Source organism: Lytechinus variegatus, chromosome 1, assembly GCF_018143015.1.
Source record: "Lytechinus variegatus isolate NC3 chromosome 1, Lvar_3.0, whole genome shotgun sequence".
In the NCBI taxonomy this organism is placed as follows: Eukaryota; Metazoa; Echinodermata; class Echinoidea; order Temnopleuroida; family Toxopneustidae; genus Lytechinus; species Lytechinus variegatus.
The window spans coordinates 67,917,817-67,939,399 of record NC_054740.1 but is presented as its reverse complement, the minus strand read 5'-3'; the positions used below and the strand labels follow the sequence as shown (position 1 = coordinate 67,939,399).

General features: G+C 37.1%; 1 protein-coding gene across 6 annotated transcripts in view; it reads right to left on the bottom strand.

The window, feature by feature from the left end:
* LOC121420727 (nuclear receptor coactivator 2-like) overlaps positions 1–21,230 on the bottom strand; it is a 68,307-nt gene extending 47,077 nt beyond the window's left edge. For 3 of the 6 annotated variants that reach the window (XM_041615380.1, XM_041615408.1, XM_041615403.1), the window contains exons 1-2: positions 21,179–21,230; positions 39–149 (exon numbers count right to left, since the gene is read on the bottom strand). The gene's annotated coding sequence lies outside the window, so the exon portion shown is untranslated. Of the gene's footprint in view, positions 1–38; positions 150–1,239; positions 1,619–21,178 lie in introns of those variants that run through there. The other 3 variants (XM_041615392.1, XM_041615397.1, XM_041615388.1) reach the window with 3 other exon arrangements.
* Between the last annotated feature and the right edge of the window lie 353 nt (positions 21,231–21,583).

Below are 21,583 nucleotides of genomic sequence, written 5' to 3'. Positions count from 1 at the left end.
TGCCAGTAGGAATGCATAGATCATAATAGAATACTCACCAAATTATTCTGGCCACAACATAGTGAAAACGAGGGATGCGCTCAGCGTCCCCGATTATACAACAGGACTCCGGACTCCACTCACAGCGATCTGGGGTTATGGAAAAGAATCTAGGAGGAAATAGAAGTGTGGGATGGAGACAAGAAGGAAGATGGGAGAGGAGGGGGTTGGAAGAGACAGGGGAGGAAGATGAGGCAAGAGCAAAGGATCGATGGGAGATGCATTGATGATGAGGTACAGAAGATAGGAGATACAAAGAGAGAGAGAAGAAGTGTAAGATGGGGAAAGGAAGCAGTAGAAGATGGGATGAAGAAACAAGGAGGGATGATGAGGATGGGAGGGGGCAGGACAAATAAGGATGGAGAAAGATGAGAAAATGGAAAAGACAGAGGATGAAAAAAATGTGACGATGGGTGAGAAAAGAGCAATTAGGACACAAAGAAAGGAAAGATGATAGGATAGAAGGTGGGAAAGAGATGCCAATGGAAGGGAAGAAGGAAAATGGGAAGAAATAAGAAAAATAGTAGTGGCAATAGGATGAAGAAATAGGATATTTTAAAAAAAGAGGAGACAGGGGAAGGGAGATGGAGGGTGAAGAATAGCAATGCCGAAGGGAATGAAAAAAATATTGAGTTTGCAATGGATATTCAGAATTTTAGAAAAGAGTGGGGCAGTGGGGTTGGGGGGGAGGGTATTTTGTTGGTTGGTGGGATTAGTTTGGGAGGTTAAAGAAAGGTAAAAGAAAGAAGGGAAGCAAAAAACACAAAACAGATTAATATCAAGATCCAATTGCATATTACACTAAAACATGATGAAGAATCCCAAGCTTCGACCCTTGATGAATTCAATACCATTCCTGGCCTTGACATCTAACTGCTGCAGCAACACTCCAGTCAGGAGCTAGCTGCATACACTACTTGCACGGGGCAAACAAATCCCAAATAACTCACAATGTACTAGGAGGCCTTGCAAAGACAGATTCCCCGTCAAAGTCCAAATATATACTGTATATTACTCTGCAATCATGCAATATAACAAGAACTCCAGTGCACATAATCATGATTCTCAATGATTGTTCCACTTCATTTCAACACACAGATAAACCCAAGATAAAAATGATTAATATATATGAGCATGGAAATGGATATGTAGCGTCAAGCACAGCACTATACCAGCTGAACAGTGAGAATATATGCTTACAGTATATTCACAATATATCTTCCAAGTTGGAAACATAGACTTGAGCTGAGAATTATTCCTTGCAAAGTCCACACTGCTTGCAGTGAAACGGTAACAGATTAGGCAGGATAATTCCACTTTAAGAGCATGTTCTATAGAAATGCAGTACTGAAAGAAGTGCTGTCCGTGAATGAGTCAATTATTTTTTTAATAGGGACCGAAAAGAACAAGCCACCTCCACGGCAATAGTGTGTTGTAAATGATAGGCAATGTATACACACAACACGGCTGGGCTGAAGGAGCACAGTTCTCTGGCTGAGCTGGGCTGGCAAACGCTCAATTCTATGAACGCTTCCCCCTTATGAGTGTACAGCACGGCGTAAATACAAAAAGAGCATAGCATAATGTCTGCTTATGCTGTGTGTATTGGTGTGTGTGTGTGTGTGAGGAGGCGCTGTGTGTTCTTATGTTGGCCATAGTTCGGGGGCAATAGAACTCCCTGTGTTAGATTTAGTGTGTACCCTGTATTTTCTTGGCCTACTCAATATGGGGTAGCCAGCCAGCCATGCACGCTTCGATAAGCTTGCTTGGGTTCTGCTGCAATGCCAATCCTCACTTTACGGGCACAACAGTTCTGTTTCGAACCTTGTACATCTGTAATGTCATGGATTCTGGCTCCCCCATAAAACGTGTTTGAACATGGGGAGCCAGCAAGAGAGAGATAAAAACATTCTTGGCCGTTTCACTCAATCACCTTGTCCCTGGTAATAAGTACTGTAATGGGTCAACCGGGTCTCAGTGTTTCTAATTAGAAACATCCACAAAATAAATCTGAAATGACACAGACATCACACCGTAAACTTAGTTTTACGTTAAATTCAATAGCTATTGGTCAATAATTTGAACACTAAGTCGTAAATCTTGCCTGCCAGTAAGGATCAAACCTGAGAATATAATGGTCTCAAAATTCTAAGGGGATCTATCTGTGTTTCTGCAGCGTACAGAGGTCCGGGCTGAAAATAATTATACCTAAATTAGATTAAAGAGTATATTTTATCAAGCAAAATGCAGAGAACTATCAAAATCTGATAACAAATTACAAAGTTATTGAATGTCAAAATATATAGCAACATTTTGTAAAAACAGCTACAGGTATGTGCATATGCAAGTCTTCATGAATATGCAATAGATTGGCTGATGATGTCATGTCCCCACTTTTCTTTATCTTTTGTAATTACATGAAATCGTAATCATTTCATATTTTTATAGAGGTGTGTTTTTTTATAAGCTCCCTTGTAAGGGTAGTCAATCTAACTTTGTTCATTCTTATATCTTGGACAAAATTTGAATAAGCATAATTTCATCTAACAAAATGCAAAAAAAAAGTAAGTGGAGATTTTAACATCATGAGCTTGCTCAATGCATATTCAAGAATACCTGCACAAAACTGTTTAACCAAAATAGAGCAAAACTTCAACATTTCATAACTTTGTTATTCTTTGTCCAATTAAATTTTTTTAGTATGGGGGGGTTGTCTGTTTTATTCTTCAACTGTTCAAATCATATCCTTTTCAGCCTGGAGATCTGGACCACTTAAAAACAAATATCCCCAAAACAAAATCACTTATTTCCCGAAATTCATTGGTATTCCTTAGAACTTTCATTTTTTTAAAACCGTTTACAATAAATTCAGACAGTGATGTAGCTAGGTGGAAGTAGGCCTATAGATGCATATTACCTGTTGACCAGAAATAAAGAAATTCAAGACCTTTTTCACTGTACAATCAGTTCCTAAACTGGTGATAAAATCAATAATGCAAGTGTGAAAGCACAAGATAATATTGGGCAACATATAATGAGGCAATTATTCTAAAAATATGAAAAGTGAAACTTTTTAATTTTTCTAATAATGCATTATTTGGAATTTTTAATTTCCCTGGATTACCTGGTATTTTTAACTTCCTGAAAATTACAGAGAAAAGGTCGAGATTTCCAAGTATTTTGGTTATTTCCTGGACAGTGGAAACACTGAACTCTGTTGAACAATATGTGAAATAGTTTAATTATAACATAAAATAACGACTCATTGTTCAGAGCACCTTTCTGGGAAAATCAAGTTGTTTGAGGTAAGAAGAGCATTGAACGACATATTACTGAATATGGGTTTATACAAAATAAATGAACAATACATGATACATGTATCTTGTAGATGCCTGTGATTAGGAGATACAAGTTGCATGCTTCATATATTTTCTTTTATCCACACACAAAAAATGTTTTTTTAATTATATTTCAAAGACCTCCACCAGAGTTATATTTACATGTATAATGCAAGTGCAAGGCAAGTCAAACACAAGTCAGGTATGCATGTTAGCTGGTTAGTTGTAAATCTACTTGTATTCTTTGAATATTTGTTGAAAAATCCCTTTCACAGAAAACCTTAACATTAGGTAATCCTATTCTTATATCAAGGATTAGTGCTTACACCTATTGCAAAAGCCCTTTCTTGTGCTAGACAGAGAGCAGGACATGATCTCTTAATAAACTTATAATACAAGGGTGAAGAAGACATTTTAAAAGCTGATTATCAATATTTTAGAATCAGAAACAATCACTATTCACTATTACCTAGAAAACTGTCTGATAAAACTTTTTTTTCAATAAATGCATTTCACTAATCAAAAGATTCTTTAAAAATACATTAAAAATTGTGCTAAAAATGACGGGAATAGATTCTGAAATAATTGGAATTGACACTATATTAATTTTACAGCACAGTGCACCAGCCCAGCACTGCTGGCCAAACTCAGAATAAAAAGGACAACTTCCAAATCATACTCTTAGTAATGTCACAAACTATTTTCACTATTATTTCTGACAAAATTTGTATGATAATTATTACTCTATAAAGTACGTGAACATTTTTTTACAAATTTGTTTTAAAGTTTGTGCAGTTAAAGACTACAGTGCCATGCTATCCATTCTCTTCTCTAAATACTACAAACAATCATGAGCCTACAAGGCCTCATAATTTTGTGAGTTATAACATTTGCACTTGCCCTAAATAGCTAAAATAAATAATTACTTGAACATGAATGCACTACAACTATTTTCGGCACATGGTCTATATTAATGATCAAGATTCTGCCTATTCCTTCAACAATTAATCATAACTTTCTCTAGGAGGAACAACCAAAGCAGACAATTCTTATTCTTGATATTGTGAGCAACTGTCAACCATTCTTCACTATAGGCAAATGTGCCAATAGAATACTGGCAACAAGACACGAAAAGGGGCGCCTTTGAGCATTATCATCTCAACCAAAAGGAAAGGTGGCGAACAAAAAGGAAGATATAGGTCGGCTCCACGAAGCTTAACCAAAGCACGTTCAAAAAAGTTAGTGAACCTGAGTAAGTTTGCCAGTATGACAATCAACACAGACTGTACAAAAGAGATGCACACTTGGCAACAGTTTGATATTGGCAATGCTGAACAGATATACAATTGACAAATGCAGACAATGATTATGAATAATATTCAAAATTTCAGCTCTATTCTTTCATATTCCTTTCTTTATGCGGCTTCAATCTGCCTGCAACGTTAGCTTGCGGTTGAAAAGAAAATGTTTTTTGAGTATTTGCAAAGCCTAAATCTTCCTGATCAGATTCTAAAATAAAGACCACCTCTTTCGATGAAGTGAGTAAATTGACTAGCATGAACAGTAAGCAGGGATGTGAGAGACTGGATATTGGTCCTCTGGTTGCTTACCTACAAGCATTCATGCTTTCTTGACACCCATCAGGTTAGCCTTTAGACAAGTCTCTGCGTCTGCTATAACGTGTAATAGAAACAGAGCGACTAGTAAAACAAGACTAATCACTAAAACTCCTGATGAACAAGCAAACCAACGAGCCTGGCTTGGATTTCTTATGTAACAATAATTCCCTGAGGGGGGAGGGGCGCTTCCATTGACGTAGCGTTGTGGCGCAGTGGATTAGTCTTCTGACTTTGAAACAGAGGGTCGTGGGTTCAAATCTCAGCCATGGTGTAATTTCCTTCAGCAAGAAATCCATCTACATTGTGCTGCAAACTTCTCCGGCATGATTCCTCACTTCCCCGGTGAAGAAAAAAAAAGTTCTCTTTGTACCTTTCATACTGGACACTTTCCCCTTCGCTGGCAAAGTTCGCCAGCAAAGTTCACCAAGGGAAAGTGTAGAATGTAAGGGGTATGAGTCACAGAATCTGTGGAGAAAGAATAGGCCTACATACAGCACAGCCTACCCCTAAACTGAATAAAATCATGCGTAAGTTTCATAAATTTGCTTGATCCATATTTTTGATTTACATGTAGACTCTAGGCCTATTTAACAATTAACAGATCAGAATTAACATATGGGAATGCAGTTGCATTTAATAGTCACAATCAATCTCTTTCTTTTTTAAGGGGGGTAGGGGCATTGCTAGGACAGTCAGCATAAATGAAAGTTAAAAAAAACAGAATTTCCTAACTGAAAATGACCTCTTTATTCTCCCAGTACTGCAAAAGTCATTTACTCTCCTGTATGCCCAGATATGAATATGACCCGGAATACTCAATGTACATGTTGAATTGCGAAGAAAATTCCAGTTCCACATACTCTGGGGTTAATTTGAGATGCCAAAGCAAGGAAAACCTTACCGAATGTACACAAAGGCTTACAATACCATGACCTCCCCCATCCATACATGTAGGACTATGTACACACTCCTGCAAAACAGCTGTTGTGGTGGCGAAAACTAGGCTAACACTATTCAGATGACTGTAAAACCCCCTCCTGATACCCGCTAGTCTACAACCTGCAAGCGTTTTCCCCCCTTTTGGAGGGGGTCGTTTTTTTTTTTACCAGATTGGGACAGAGGCATGAATTTGAAAACAGAGGTAATGTTTACCTGGCACAGCTGATCATAAACTTGCTAGAAATTCTACCTGAAAGTGCCTAGGGTGCGTTTATCCGCCACTTTTTTACCATGGAATCATGATCTGAATCATGATTCAAATCACAAATCTGCAGAATCACTATTGCGTTTAGTCGAAATTGAATATAATCATGATTAGAATCACAAACATGAAACACGAAAAAAGGGGCATTTGGAAAGACGTTTCTGCAGAATCACGTACAAAAATGTTCGAATAAACGATATCGTGATTTGAATCATGATTCTATGAACTGTGTCGGGCTACTTTCGGTTTGACTCTTGCCAAGCTCAAGGCACTTAATATGTTCATTGTATGTACATGATTATGTACTATGCATGCATTTCTTGTCATGTTCGGGTTTTGTGTTGGTCATCGCATCGTCCACTACTTTTCATTTTTGGTCATGTCTTCAACTTTACGTTCTAGTAAATGAATTAACTGGACAGACAATGATCTCTGAAATTCACTTCCGAACACCATTTTGGATAAACTAACAAGATGAATAGAAGCACATGGACCCTATGATAGAAGTAAACAAAATGAGGTATAGACTGAATTCTGGAAGCAAAAGATTTTTCGAGAGCCGAAACACATGCAAAAAGCTTCCTCTGTCAAACTGCGCACTAGTGATGCGCACTGGATTGGCCCGAATCTGAGGAGAAACAGCATTGGAATGAAGGTCGTATAAACGCTGATACTGTGATATTGTGATTCATGTATGTGTTTTGAATCATGATTCAAATCATGATTCTGGCTTGAGGTCGCATAAACGCAGCCCTAGTCTCATGTACAAAGCAGGTGTAAATGAAATTAACATATTTTCCTGATTTATTTATTTAATTACCATGGCAACTAAGTCTTTCATGTCTCCCCTCCAAGATGATTGTACCATCTCTAATTAGCATTGGGCAAAAACTGAGAAAGTAATTCATTCAGCTGGATATTTCATTAGGTGGTTTCATGCCGCCTCAATCACAAGAATCCCCGTTAAATTACGAGAACTTTTGAAGGCTAAAAAATACCCGATAATTATTCCTGCATTCACACCGCCCTGAAACATACCCTTTTGGGATAAGTTCCTGACGTTACGAGCATGCGCAGTATGGTCTGATAAGCAGGCATGGCGAGAGATTCAAAATCACCAGCCCAGCAGCCACCCACGGCGCCCAACGACACGCTGGGCTAAAAGTTCCCGTAAATTGCTTTCACATTGCCAAAATACTTGCGACCTTGGAAAAATCCCCCCGAAAGTTATCGTAATTTCGCCAAGTACCTACTATTTTGCGGGTATTTTCTTTCGGGGATATTACGCGTGGTTTGCTTTCACATTACCAAAATACCTGGTATTTTCTGATCGGGGTTATTTCCCGATCAGAGAATACCTGGAACTGACGAACTTCGAGGCAGTCTGAAACCACCTATTGTACTTTTTTCACAGATTTACTCCCATATTATACCTTGGTCAAGTATGTACATGTACCTTTAATTATCTCCCATTTTTTAAATCATGGTCTGTTTTGTAGCTAAGTTTACAGTTGCCTATTTGTTTAATGCAACCTATATTTGATGGATTCTTTTTATTGTCGATTTTATGAGCTCATGACTTTATGAGCTCATTCAAAACATCTAAAAAAAATAAATCTTTAATATAAACTCGAGGCAAGATCGTCTTCCTCAGTCACTATCAAATGATGGAACAAACGAGAGATGCCCATTGAATATCAATGTCACAACTTGCACGTACAGTTTTGACATCAAGCTTTTGACAACAAGAATTCTATTTCCATTCCATGGCTTGCTGTGCATTGTTAAGTGAACTGCGTCTGCCGCAATGACCCGAATCGAACAAGAAGTTGATACTGTACAACCAATCATGATAATTGTGACAATGGGTGAAGTTATTTCACACCATGTTGGTGTTACTGTTAGTCTGACTCAAATCTGATACTCACAATATTATCACATGTCTAGAGTGAAGACTAAACTCCAAACTCCATGTCTGTGACAAATAAGAAGCAGCCACAATTCATCAGTTAAAGGTAAATGCTAGTTTTGGTAACGATATCAAAATGAGTTCGTACCGAATCCAATGAAATGACCACCAAAGTGTCTGTTTGTATAAATAAAACGCATGTGCCAAAGGATTCTAGAAGAAATTGCATAATTGCTGAGAAATCAGCAAATAAGCACAGAGCGTTCGGCCCGACGCTCTAAGGAATAATTATACATTGTCCCACGTGCGCTTATCTGTGTTGGGGATCTTCGGTGTGAACATTTTTTAGCGTAGATTTCAAGATTCACTAAGTTCAGTTAATGTAACTGTACCAGAACTAGATCCTCGATGATATACTGACAATTAAGCCTTGTTTTACAAACTTTCTCATGAAATCAGTGTGTACTGCAACTACTGGAATTTCTCTTTAAACCTAGTCTCACTACTTCAGACTCTGCAATATTCACAATATGAAACCAAAGGTCTGTACCAGCAGACTACAGTAGTGCCGAGGCCTTGATTACAGGTAGGCCTAAACATCAGATTCTTTGAGCCATGCAAAATGATGTATGAATAATTGTTCTCCAGGCAGACTTGCAAGCGCAGAACAAAACAAACCCTGTTGGAAAAATAAAGACCCATTCATCATGACAAACACACTGGTTATTGGAAAAACAGAAATAACAGAAATCCATTTCGGTCCAGAGAAAATTAAAATTTTATTTCAGGGATCAAAGTGTAACGTGAAGAATTCGCATAAAAACTTGTTTTGCAGAAACCAAGAGAGAGGGGGAGAAAAAAAATCACCAAATACAGTTATTTTTAATTATTAAATGATTTTGTTGACAGGCATTGGTATAAAAAGATAGGCTCTGGGACTGTTAACAACAGAAAAAATAAAATCTTATAATTATAATGTAACTTACACAGAATAATCTATTTAAAAAATTAATAGATAACTGCCAAACAATTTTTCAGCAATATTTAAATACAGAGTAATGAGCAACTGAAGATCAGAAAAAAATGAGAAATGACTGATAAATGCCCGTCTGTTTACACATGGTCTTGCATGTAGCCTATTGTCGAGGCCCTGGCGGCTGCTTCCCGAGTGAAGTGAGGGATATCCTAAATTCGCAAAGCGAATTTGGCCTGGTGAGCGCAAGCGACATCTAACCTGAATATCATGAGGAACGTCTGTCTAATTAATATACATGAGCTCAATGAAATATTTAACGGTCACTTAGTAAATTGACCAGTGAAATGTCAAAGCTGTTTCGTCCGGGTTCGGAATAGTCCACTATTTTGCAGGGGATTCATTTAATTGCCGAACACTATTAAATGGGATATAACCAGCAAATGCTACAAGCAGTGGTACTAGCTGTACCGCCCCGAAAATTCCAGCGGGAGATCGGCCAGGTTCACTAGGGGTAGCACCAACTGAACAACTCGACTCCAGCATTTCCTCACCACAGAGATAATCCACGCGACGTGGAATCGCATGAAATATTACACATTTTCCATATCCTGTGGACTAGATTTACAAGCACATATCGTCCTTTCTGTGCAGATATAATTGCATCAACTTGCAAATCCTTAGATCAGTTAATAATCAGCATTTTAGAGGCATACTCAATGTTCTTTTGATATCACTCTTCGCCAAGAATCCACGGGTTGCCATTCAAGATGAGCTAATGAATATTCAATATGATGTCATAGCTTCCCTCGCTCTCATTGGATGATTTTCACCAACCAATTTTTGGTCGGAATATTGTTTTTAAAAAAAAAGGAATGTCAGTGAAATTCGGCTCAGATGTCATGAGGCCCTGGCTCGCTACGCTCGCCACACCTAATTCACAAATTAGGACATCGATTCCTCACTTCGCTCGGGAAGCAGCCGCCAGGGCCTTGACAAGAGGCTATCCTGCATGTTGCTTCCTATGTTAGGTACACCAGGAAAAATGTGTGGTAATAAAATTAACATACTTCAAGCTAGCCTGAATAATTTTTATCAAAGTTCTAAATAAGCATTCTGGCATATCATTAACACTATCGAAAATAAACTTCTATCCCAAAACACAAACTTATTTTAAACAAAATATTTTTTCCAAGTAGGATATAAATAATGAAAGAACTAACATTTCATTTTTCACATTTTACAAACTTGAGAAATACCCTTTCATATCTTAATGAATATTTCATCTAGCGGCAGCACCAACTTTGCAATACTAGTACCCCACTATCTGGGTTACACAAATGCCATCTATTCTGCATTGATAGGGCCTACGGCTAGTCTGCGGCACAAACCTTTAAGGTTTTCTTGCATAGTGCATAATACAAAGTCTAAAGTAGTGAGACTACATTTATTCATGTACTGTGGCTGGTAATTCAACACGCACATAGGGTTTGAAGTATAGTCTCGACCCTAGACACAGTGCTATTTGTCAAAGTTTCAAATTGGAGTCTACGCTTGCAGACTGGTCTATGGCTGGCAGACAGGCAGAGGTGAGTGTGTGCAATGCAATGTGTGAAAAGTTCTGCATAGCACCACCCCCCTGGTTCCCCCCCCCTACAATAGCGCAACAATCGAATACGTGTGCTTGCTATCCAAACTAGGACTCATTATACATCCCTCTCTTTGCTTAGCCTGTTTGACATTCATATCTGGCTTGGGATATATTACACATGAAGAGAATATTAATTGTCCATAGAATACTCTGCTGGATGATGAACTATCACTATTTCACATCTCAATCGAACACGTCTGTACATTTGCTTTGATCATGCTGATTTTAAGTACCATTATACTCCCCTCTCCCCAACTATTCTCTGTACAAACATATTCTATTAATCAAAAGCGATATAATTCATCTTATATCGGATTTTTAAAACCTGGGTACAAAAAACCCGTTCTTACCTGATAATCAATATAATTTAAAATTCTGGCTTGATTTGAACAGTAAACATTGGTGTGAGCCTACTCTACACCTCGCTGGCTCTTCAGAAAAAGTGAAATGGCACAATGGAACCCAAAAGTTAATTGCCTTGTAAGGTCTAGGCACTAATGACTTTGTTTCAAGTGCGGTTATGGGTTGGTCCTGTTACCTTTAAAGCGCAATTTCATCTGATGGCAATACTCACCAGTCATTACTATAAGAAATAAAGTTGAAATTCACAAATATCTAACTGGCATTTCAGCTCCCACCCACCTGTTTCCATATATAGCAAACAGAGACTACAGTACCACTCTACCACTGTTCAAAATAGTTCCCACTCCTGAAACTCGTAACCACTAGTCACCTTTTCATATTCCACCCACTCATGAATATACAGAAGGCAATCAATGGGCTAATTGGTCACTGTTGGTCGATGGAAAGTAAAATATTACTCTTTTTAGACTTCAGTTTCCTAACCCCATATTTTTCATTCAAACCATCTTTCTTAACCCCACACTAATTGCCTATAGCCAGGTTTAAAGACCCAGACCAGACCCAAAAGTGAAATTGACAAATTATATACCAATCAAAGGCTTCAACTACTGAACACAGAAATGCAAGCGAGCCAGGAGACAAAAGTATGGAAATGGTAAATTTCCAATTCGTCCATTCACCACATGATCTACCTTCATTTAGTCTAAAACCATTCCGTCCATCAACATTTCATCTACCAACCGTTTAATCCAATAACCATTTGGTCCAATCTTCAATTTGTCTAATCAACAGTTTGTCTATGACCATTGGGAGTAACCAGTTTGGTCTCATATTCGTTTTATTTTTATTCACTTTACCCTATTAAAACTTAGTCTTATTAGACCAAATGGTATATGGACTAAATGGCCATTGGACCATGTGGATATTGGACAAACTGATGGTAGATCAAATCATAGTAGACCAGTTGGCAATTGGACGAATTGGCATTGGACCAAATGAAAATAAACCAAGGAAATTAGAGTAGAATATGAAGTCAATTTTCACTTAAACGAGTTTGTTCAAATGACAGCCAACGATATGTCTGAACCCGATATAATTGAATACCAAAATGTTCTTTCAAGTAATTTCAATATTATGTAATGATTAATCCTTGAAAATTCCATTGTTCACATCACAAAAAACACCCATTAAACGTCAGAGTAAATGCCCGATAGTCGTTTCCATAAAAAACTTTGAAAATGAAAGAACAATCACATTTATCAATAATTGTTCCATCCCATGCATCCCTCCTCCACTTTCAGTGTAAAACCGTTTCAGTGTAAAACCATCACCAGTTGATTTCCCTTTTTCTAAGGACCACACCCACAAGGTGTAGAAATTACACCCTAAAGATCAAACAACACCGAAGTGAGAAAAGGGAACAACCATGGGTGTTGTACACATGTAGGTGTTGAACAAGCACAATGAATTGAACACCAGACTAAAATATGGTGTGGTCATCTGTAATTAATACTAATTTTCATTGCATGTGTATGCAGAATCCAAGATTTTAAATTTAAATACAGCATTCATCACAATATACCTCCTCTGCATCTATACAGCTTCAGACTGCCTGCCTCATCATCATTCATGATGACACGGGGGAGAACATGCGCCAACGCACTCTATCAAAGCTCATTCCACTGTTGCTACTGCCAGTAAATCATCAATTCAAATATTGCAGACGGTTCTGAAAATGTGAGGGTTCATGCTACGGAGGCAAAGCCAAAGCTCTCATTTTTCTTCAACCTTTTGGGGAAGTATGCCAGAGGTCTAAAATACACGTAAACCCAACTTCTTCTCATTTCCATATTGAACTCCCTTTTCTTCAGAATCTCCCTCATTATTTCGTTTCAAAACATTATTATGATATACATGTATGCACACAACTATTGCATAGTTGGAAAAGATTTCTCTTGATATTTTCAGTTGAAATGATTTAATACGCAAATACCCCAAAAATGAATGGACAAACGAATGAACAAAAGGACAAATGAATACAAAAATAATCAAATAATTAAAATAAATAAATGCGTAATAAATAAAAATCAATAAACAAATAAATCAATTAAGATTATCAATCCTATATGAACGGTTTGATCAAGTCTGAAGCTGATTCTTGATATCCCTCACATGGTTCTGAAACTATCACAAGAAAAAACGGGACACATAAAATGAACCAACGGCCATCAATGGCATAACACAAAGCAAAATCCTAAAACAAAACTAAACACATTGATTGAAATGCACACGTATCGATATGTTTAGCTTTCTACTCTTCCTTGACCTTGTTTGCTGCAACATATATTTAAATAACTACTATTAAAGGACAAGTCCACCCCAACAAAAACTTGATTTTAATAAAAAGAGAAAAATGCAACAAACATAACACTGAAAATTTCATCAAAATCGGATGTAAAATAAGAAAGTTATGACATTTTAAAGTTTCGTTTCATTTCACAAAACAATTATATATGCACATCTCGGTCGGCATGCAAATGAGGGAACTGATGACATCACTCACTCACTCACTATTTCTTTTGTATTTTATTATATGAAATATTTTGATTTTCTCGTCATTGTCATGTGAAATGAAGTTTCATTCCTCCCTGAACACGTGGAATTCCATTATTTTAACATTTTGTGCTTCAGGCAAGGAGGTCCAAATCATCAAATTTGTAAAAATTGAAATATTGTATAATTCAAACAATAAAAACAAATAAAATAGTGAGTGAGTGACATAATCCACTCTCTCAAATGGTTGTAACTGGCTCGTTCAGATAACTATTTTGTTAAAAATAAGCAAAATTTTGAAATGTCATAACTTTCTTATTTTACATCCGATTTTGATGAAATTTTCAGCATTGTGCTTGTCTGACTTTTCTCTATTGATTCAAATCAACATTTTTCTGAGGTGGACTTGACCTTTAATATTCACATGCATTTGTACATGTAAGTACTGATTGTTTAATACTTGTTTGCTTTCTAGCTTTGTTGAATTTGTTTTAGACAACTGTAACAGATTCAGAACAGAAACATCTACATGTACGGGGTATATCACTTTTGATATATAGGTCACCTTTTCAACTTATTTCCAATAACAAATACTGATTGCTGAAAAAACTTACAGAATCCAAGAAAATTCACAAATGAAAGCAATTTTAAGAAAATACATGAACCTCATTTGGAAAAAACATATACATTAAACCAGAACAACTTCTTGCAATTCAAACTTAATGATGATATATTTTCTATGCAGCATATGTAATGTATGTTGTAAATAGAATAATGATGAATGAAGGAATTGAAGGAATAGTGTCTGAAACTGTAGACTCAAGAGCTACGTGCTCACATTGGCAAGATCAAGGTCTTCATGATAAACTTTGCTCTCTACATGGCCAATGCATAAATTCACAGTAGTAGAATTGAATTCCAATGCATTGACATGAATGACAACATTGCAGTATATGCCACCCGCTTTCTCCTTCCACAAAATCAAGGCTTAGGCCTTCATTTCAACTCACCTTTTATCATCACTAGGTGGTTTAATTCACTGCCTCAAAGTTTGTCAGTTCCAGTTATCAGTTATTTTCTGATCGGGACATTTACCCTGATCAGAAAATACCAGGTAATATTGGCAATGTGAAAGCAAATTATGCGCAATCTCCCCGTAAGAAAATACTAAATAGTAGGTACTTGTCAAAATTACAAGAACTTTCGAGGGGATTTTTCCAAGGTCGCAGGTATTTGGCATTGTGAAAGCAATTTATGGGAACTTTTAGCCCAGCGTGTAGTTGGGCGCAGGAGCCGTAGGTGGCCGCTGAGCTAGTGATTTTAAATCTCGCGCCTTGCTTGCTTATCAGACCATCTTGCGCATGCTCGTATCTTCAGGAACTAATCCAGAAGAGTACGTTTTGGGGCAGTGTGAATGAAGTAACAATGGGTATTTTGGGAGGATTTAATAACGAGGATACTTCTTGGATTTAAAACCTTCTTTATTTTGATTCAGTTTCTATGGTTTTTGAAAAGGTGTATGAGGTGCGTTATCAAGAACACAATTATACAGGGACACAGTAAATTAATAGCAGATCAACCATTCCAAGTTTTTTTATAACACCTCTACAGCTTTGATCTTTGTACTTCGAACTAACAATCTGTGTACTTAAGTAAACAAATTTTTTATGATTTTGAAGTCAAATTTCTCTTTATCTCTTCTGATGTAAATTACAAGCAGTACTTGAATACTGACAGTTAAAGATAAATGCCGATTGTGGTAATGATCTATAAATGAGTTCAAACACAATCCATTATTAACAGTGGCAGAACCAGGGGGGCACAACCGGCCGTGCCCGCCCGCCCCCCCCCCCCCCTTCAGAGCCATAATCAAAATTTGTAATGTAAAATGCTGACTTTACCCAAGTGTGCCACCCCTTGAAAGTGAGAACCTTTTTTCTCCATGGACAAAATAACCTTAAATTTGAGGTGAAATACTTTTTTTTTGTTTTCTTTTTTTTTGCTTGTAAAATTTTCAATGTACCAGATCTAGATCTATGAAAATATGGTGGCAATTAACCTTGAATTTTAAAGACTTTCTCAAGAAACAATTCTTTGTTGCAACTACTTTCTTTTACCTTTAAGATCATTCAATTGTATTATCTAACAAACACCAATAGCTAATATCATGGTACGGTATGATTACATTGCAACTCGACCAGTTTATTAGCCTGTCTACTGCAGAGATGTAAAGGTTGTCTACGTGAATGTTAATGTCATTTGAAAAACTGAATAAATTTTCACAAAATTTGCCACAATTTTAGAGATATAGCATTCTAACGTACAGAATCTGAACCTTTTGTGTGAATAATCAAAATCAAATCCACTACAATGCTAAAATCCACATATTTTCTAAATATCTTTATTTTTATAGAAGAGCAACTCAGTATTCAAGTTACTCCTTAATTTTTTTAAATATGATGATCAAGAATATCTTGTACTCAAGATTTCCTTTCTACAACTGTTGTGGTTAATTGAAATATCTAAAAGTCTGAAAATCCCATGAATTTCCCACTTTCAAGTTTAAACCACAGTAACTGTTACGCCTAGATTACAGCTTGACAAAGAAACTCAGAGAGAACAGAGCCAGAAAAAAAGAAACACCCATTCATATTCTACTTTCACTTTTCCTTTTCGATTAAGTGCCTGATCCGTGCTTCGCTAAAACTCCACATTCACAATGCATTGATATAATGCCACCTGCATCTTTGTAAAGTATGCTGGTTTCTATAATAATTTAGCGTAATAATTCATATCCTTGTTTCCCTACACAAATCAGGTAGTGCTCCATGATGTACATGTACTTGTAAAAAGCAGCTGTAGTAGAGAAGTTCCTGAACATGCATTTGGGTGCAACTTTAATACATTTATCAGGCTAAGTAACAAAATATGAGAGACAGAATCACAGTCAGCATTTCAGTCTCCTATTCACATAATAATTCACATGAAGATTTAAGAAATAATATTTTTGAAGAAAATAGGTAAATAATGTATAAGCCTAATAAAAATTAATGTGCCCTACATCAATATAAATAAAAAAAAGATCATTTGCGAAATTTTCACTGCTCAGCATTGTGCAAAGTGTCACAAACTTATACACCCTGGTAATAATTTCTCCACTTTTTAAAAACAAAATTACATGGGACCAATGGTGCCCAAAAAGTAAGTTACCATCGTAAAGATATCAGCAGGAATCAATGTAATGATTTTTAATACTGTATTTTACCAATGGGAGGTATTTCTGCTTTAGCAATATTACTTGTTTCCTGAAGAGAGAAAATTTGACCCCCCCCCCCCCAATTTTTTTTCCTTTCCCCAAAACTACATGTATCCATCTCCCAGCAACAGTGAAATATTAAATTTTGAATTTTACAACTATTGATTTTAACATTTTTTTTTTTTTTTGGGGGGGGCGGTCAGTGAATACATATCCACCCATCAAGCATCAGAGGGGTATAAGACTCGGGTAATTTAATCCTACTATCATATGGAACACACCGAATATTCCCTGGGTTACTGAAATTTCTTTCCCATCAATATAAACCGACAGATGTTTTTGGGAGAGGCCCATTTCACAAGAAAGTCGGACACACCTCCTTAATATCACTCCTTCACGGACAGAAAACTGTGAAGTTTTTGGATTCAGTCCTGAAGATGCATTTAACAACTGTCCTTAGAATGACCTGCCGTATCAGGAGATAATGACTTCTAGATTATTAGGTGACCTATCATAAAGCCATTAATCTGAGCAGCGAGGTGAGAGGGGTACTTCACACCTACTGTGACAAGCTATCAGGATACGAGGAGTCATCTGTTGGATGATGTGTGAGAAGCATCCCTCTAACCCCACTTTCCTTTAAACTCCATATTTCCTAACTCCCGCAAATTTTCTGGTATCTTCCTCCCCCCCCCCTCGGAACAAAAAGTCAAGCAGAAAAAAAAATTACTGGGTATGAATAAAAGCAAACCTGCTTAATATTTTCCATTTATTTCCCTGTTTTTAGTTGAGATATCAGAATAATCTATTTTTTGTAAACTCCAGAAGTTCAAAACCTTGCCACTCTCCACCCAGGTGTTAAATGGGTACATGGGATGAAGCAAATGCCTACATGTTTGCCAAGCAATTGAGTCTTGAAACTCTTGTTGGAAAGCTCCCCAAGGAGTGGAGAAAGTGCATACATGCGTGAGCATGCCAAGATCGGGGAAATGACCCAGGTAATAAGAACTACATGTACTGAGCATGTAAATCATACATATGTAAAAACGCGAAGTATGAAGTGCTATTATATTAATAAACTGTTTGTCCATGTAGAAAGTGCAGTAAAACTAAAATGGTAAAGAACTACAATGCAAAAAGGAACATCTTTTTCACACCAGATAAATCTTTGATTTCATCGTGAGTGGAAAATTGATGGCCACTTAGATGGGTGATCTGTCACTACTAAACTACAAATTGCGCTTTCCATAGTAAGTGGTGACAATGTCTGAAGGGGGTGGCATCGTCCATCACATAACCATCACACAACACAAGCAGAAAAGTTCATCAATTCAAACGATGTTAAAATATACATGTACAGTCTGGCATGATAAAATCTGTAATATCAAGTAATCCCCTCCTTTATGGTAGTCTCATGATTCATGACAGTTTCATACTTGGCAGTGCATTGAAGAATTCCTCTACATTTACATCTTATGAAGATAACAATACAAAAGACATGCAATTAAATTTGCAGGAGAGAAAAGGAACAGTTTCTAAGGAGCAGAGAGGAATGAGAAAAGGCCCCTGAGTACCACCCCCCCCCCGGAAGGGGATCTAAATATTGAAGCTAAAATTGTGGCGAAATTTTGATCATTCTAATATCTCTGGAACATGTAACATATAACATATTCAGAAACCCACAGCAGACCTAAAATTAAGATATTTTAATAAAGAACCTTACTTTATAGTATTTCTGAAAATTGATATTTCTTTATTCATAATGACAATGTTATGAAGCTTCTAGAGACAAAATAAAAGAAGACTGATCAATAATAATAATATAAGATTTGTATAGCGCACGTATCCACCTTGCTATAGGTGCTCAAGGCGCTCTTATATTACCTCGGTGAAGCTAGTCTACCGATTCTAGAGCACACAGCTTTTTGAGGAATTAATTCTTGCCGGTACCCAGTTACCTCACCTGGGTTCAGGGTGACCAGACGTCCTGTATTTCCCGGGATTTGTCCCGTATATTGCCCCTTTGTCCAGCATCTTGACAAACCCTTCCCGGAACGCATATTTGTCCCGTATTTCAATATCATGAACAAAATTAACATCACTATTTTTCACAACTGTGCTGTAGCGACAAGGGAAGCTAAATAATCAATGCATTGAAATTTTAATTAGCTATTAAACTGGTGCAGTTAATATGTTTATATCCTCCTCATGTTTCATTATTCTTTAGATTGCAGATGAGCAATCATCAAAAACAAGAGAAAATCTTTATTTCATGATCATTATTTTTTACCGCAGAAAAAAAGTGGGGATACCTCTCAAGAATATTAACAAAAATCCTGCCCCTCTTCCGACCCTCCCCCTCTATCTCTCCCTCCCTCTTTCTTCCTCCCTTTTGTCTCCAACCATAATCGGAGCCTGCAAATCTCACAATATATTTAGGAAGAAAATACATGTATTTTATACTAAAGATGCAGCGAAGGTGAGCTCTATTTACACTTACAATATTATCAATGCAAGGTAATTGAAATTAATAATTCATCTTTACTCTGTACCAACTGGACTTTTCATTGCCACAAAGTTTGACAAACAGTGAATATTGGTAATGAGAATAGAGATTCTGTCTGCATTTTATTTATGTAGATTTTCTGCTATAATGAAAGCCACAATGTTTTCCAGGTATTCACATGCATTTGAATTTTGATCAAGAGGCATGCATTTGAAACTACATGTACATGTAGCTCAAAAATTCAGGTCTTGAAGATAAATTCCAGTTGTGGTAACGATTTCAAAATGAATTCATACAGGATCCAATGAAATGACCACCAAAGTGTCTGTCTGTATAAATAAAAAATATGTGCCAAAGGATTCTGAAAGAAATTGTGCAATTGCTGAGAAATTAGCAAATAAGCACGGGATTCGGGTCAAGCGTCGGGCCCGACACTCAAAGCAATAATAATGCACTGTCAACATGTGCTTATTTGTGTTGGTGATCTTCAGTGTGAATATTTTTCAGCATAGATTTCAAGATTTCACAAAGTTCAGTTTATGTAACTGTACCAGATCTAGATCTTGATGATTTAGTGAAAATTAAGCTTGGTTTTACACACTATCTTGTGAAATCAGGGTTTACTGCAACTACTTTCATTTATCTTTAAATCTGAAGAATTAATTCCAAAAATCTTTTGTCTGTGGGGAAGAAAAGGCATATGCGAATTCACAAGTCTCAATAACAATCCATAACTCAAAAGATTTGCCTATTTTCTTTTCATTTTCCTATCACTTATTCAAATGAAATTGAAAGCAATGATTTGTTGGTTCATACACACGCCCACACACCCTCACAAGCCTAGAGCCTTTCCATGAAAATAGCATTCTCGGGCAGGCCTTACGAAAGCCATTGGTGATAATAGAAATTCCTGCTTGGCAGCGCTCGCTCCCCATCAGCAAGTAATTGGCAGGCCTTATGGTACTGCAAGGTATGCCCCCGTTATCCCGTCACCCCCGTTAGCCCGTCACCCCGCAATAAAGCCAGGCAGGCAAGGCAAGGCATTCATCTACTTCGCATTCTCTCCCCCTTCCAAAAGCCGAGAATGCCAATGATGCCTTTGCAATATTAAATATGGCAGGCATGTACTTTGTGCAGCGACTCATCTTTTGCCGGGGCCCCCGCGTGTTTGTCGGGCACTGTCTACATCAATTTACCCGTTACACAAGAGAAGGGAGGAAAAAATGAGAGAGGAATTCCAAAGAGGGGTGTCTGAATAGAGGAGATTGAAAATGGCTAAATAATGTATGAGGATGCAGTGGGATGCATTTTTTCCTGTGCTGCTGCACATCTCAAACAAAATATGTATACAGTATTGAAATCCAGAGATCTAAAGCTCAAAACGTACTGCCGTTCATCCATTGTCTAATGCATCATCAGATATCTGCATCATCAAGATACTAGCAATATCTGTGTCACAAAAATTCAAGCAATCAGTATACATTGGTGATGCATTTGAAGATTATCATTGACATTTACAAAATTATATAGTGGAATATCAATTCAGAATTATAGAGTTATATTATATTACATAAATATTCAAAGGTCGAAAGGAAAGCTCCATCGACTCATTAATTTGGATATTACAAAAGGAAAAAGAACTGAACATAATTGGTACCTAGAGTATACCTGCGTAAAAAAATACACAAAGCCCCCGAACAGCATTTGGAGTATAAAATGAAAGTCTGGACCACTAATATTAAATTTTCCACCGTTATGTTGTATTACCTTGTGGAAAAGCTTGATGGGCAGTCGCTAGTTGTACCTCACATGAATGGATCTGCATGGAAAGAAAGAACACCAAAAAAAAAATCACTGTACACATGTCAGAAATACACCAAAAGAAACTGAAGAACATGAAAAATACTGGGGGGGGGCATTCAGGTATAAAGTTGTACTGTAGGATTTATATACACAGTACACCCCTAAGCACATATTTTAATTGGCTAATAATACCCTATTCTGTTTGCTTACATCCCCCCCCCTTAATTCGGGACTTTTATCTCACATGAGCAGCCATACCAATATGGGACAAGGGATACCTTTATGGAACTGGATGCACTCTGGCAACATACATGTACAAGTACTACTCCCCTCCCCCCCCCCCTTTCTTTGAAAATACACACTTTTAAA